Here is a 2157-nt window from a genome sequence, read left to right as displayed (position 1 = left end):
TGCCTTTTAGATGATGTTGAGATGATGCTGTCTCTTATACACATCTAGATGTGTATAAGAGACAGCTTGAAAGGTATAACAACTTCAAAAACACACTTATTATTTGTAAACAATTTCATCTTGTTCACACAAAGTTAAATTCAAATTTTTACATTTATTAAACAGCGTTATTGTTATGGTAAATTATCAACCAGTGGTGTAACGATGGGGCTGGGGGCCCTGTGGCTTTCTGAGTGGCGTAACGAATTAATACATTATCAATTTGTTTTATCAACTATCTGAGGATTAGTGGTGACATAGTTGGTACGGCGATTAGATAAGGGAAACTATCTGAGGATTAGTGGTGACATAGTTGGTACGGCGATTAGATAAGGGAACATCGAAAAGTAAATAAAAGAAAGGACATCTAAGAAAGGAGAAGGAAGGAAAGATAAGAAAGTGAAAACAAGTAAGGAATGGAAAGAAAATATAAGATAAGAAAGAAAATGGAAATAAAAGATAAGGAAATATAAGAAAGGAAAGAAAAGACAAGGAAACATAAGAAAGAAAAAGAAAGAAACAACAATGAATTGTAAGAAAGGAAACAAGAATGAAAACAAAAGAAGCAACAAAGAATTGCAAGAAAGGAAATGGAAAGAAAAGATAAGAAAATAAGAAAGGAAAAGAAAGATAAGGAAAAATAAGAAAGGAAAAGGTACGGAAATATAAGAAAGAACAGGAAAGAAAAGATAAGGAAACCTAAGAAAGGAAATAAGAAAGAAAAGGAAAGGAAAGAGAAGGAAAATATATGAAAGGAAAAAAAAAGAAAAAGAAAAAAAAAGAAAAAGAAAAATGGAAAGATATTAGGAATATGAGAAAGGAAAGGAAATGAACAGAAAGATAAGACAAGATGGAAAAAGTAAAGAAAAGATGACCTTTCATATCGCCATACCTCTGATCCTCAGTTACCTAGTGATTAGAAAGCGAATATACAAAATATTAAAAAAATACATAAATAAATAAATAAATACTGTATATCAAGTCAAAACAAAAACTAATAATTTGTGATACTGCAATTGAAAAATAATAAACAGTTCATATACCGTAAAATACTTATTGAATAAGAAAGCAAGATTTTGTTTTTATTTATCTCTCTACACTAATATCCTAAATATCACTATTAACAATAATAACAATAAGTTCTACTGTCTTGTTTGCTTTAGTGTCAACGTAATTAATTTACGTCAATGACCACCGAATATTCTGTTAGCAGAATGGTTAAAATTAATAAAAATATAATAATAGGGCCTAGAGAGAGACTTTCTTTCACTGATAAAGGGTCAATACCACATGAGCCCCACCATGGTTGGGGCTGAGGTAAGAAAATTTATGATTACGGCACCTCTAAATGGCTGGAAATGGCACTCACAAACGTAAATTAAAAAATTTAGGGCCCTTTAATTCGCCACTAGATATAATATGATATACAGTCAATGTCAGTGACACATTATGCTGTTATGTATCAACGAAGCACTCCTGGGTCAGGGTGCTAGATTGAGGACCGAGTTCTTAGGGATGCCCTGCGGACCACCACACGAGAGCGCACCACCACACGAGAGCGCATAGGTGTTACGCCACTGTTATCAACTTTAGTATCTTAAGCTTTAATATTGTATATTTTTTAAGTGAAAATTTGTATATATATTTATTGACTTTTAACTTAAATTGTTAAATTTGTCTTGAATTTCTTCTTTTGCAACTCTTGTCTTTGTAATTTGTGACTTTGTCTTTTTAATGTTTCTAATAAATTTCATATTTAATATTGCAATATTTTAATGATTTGTAAATTTTTAATTGCCATTTTATATCTTTGTAATTTTACTGAGTCTTTCAATTCAGCGTATGCTGCAAGAGACTGTGTTGTATGCGAGCTTCTTTTATGCAATAAAATATACCCAAATATATGAACAGAATAAAAAAAATAGAAAAGAACAATGTATTAAGTATTATTGTTATCATTAGGTGCATTAAAAAGGAAATATGTAAAAATAAGTTATTTGAATAAATGCCCCCTTGAATAAACTTCCCCTCTGGATCCTCATTTGGAATAAATGCCTCCCCTAAATAAACGCCCTAAGGTGTTTATTTTTTTCTTAGAATAAACACTGCCCCCTCCCA

At 31.0% G+C, this 2157-nt stretch overlaps 1 long non-coding RNA gene across 1 annotated transcript in view; it reads right to left on the bottom strand.

Moving 5' to 3' along the window:
* The window catches only part of LOC117109749, a 6291-nt gene that overhangs the window by 3303 nt on the left and 831 nt on the right, over window positions 1-2157 (bottom strand). The window lies entirely within an intron of this gene.

This window comes from Anneissia japonica, unplaced genomic scaffold (assembly GCF_011630105.1).
Source record: "Anneissia japonica isolate Jap-2015-1 unplaced genomic scaffold, ASM1163010v1 scaffold3782_len1007564_cov172, whole genome shotgun sequence".
NCBI lineage: Eukaryota > Metazoa > Echinodermata > Crinoidea > Comatulida > Comatulidae > Anneissia > Anneissia japonica.
The sequence above is the reverse complement of the archived record's forward strand: the minus strand, read 5'-3'. Positions and strand labels throughout refer to the sequence as shown.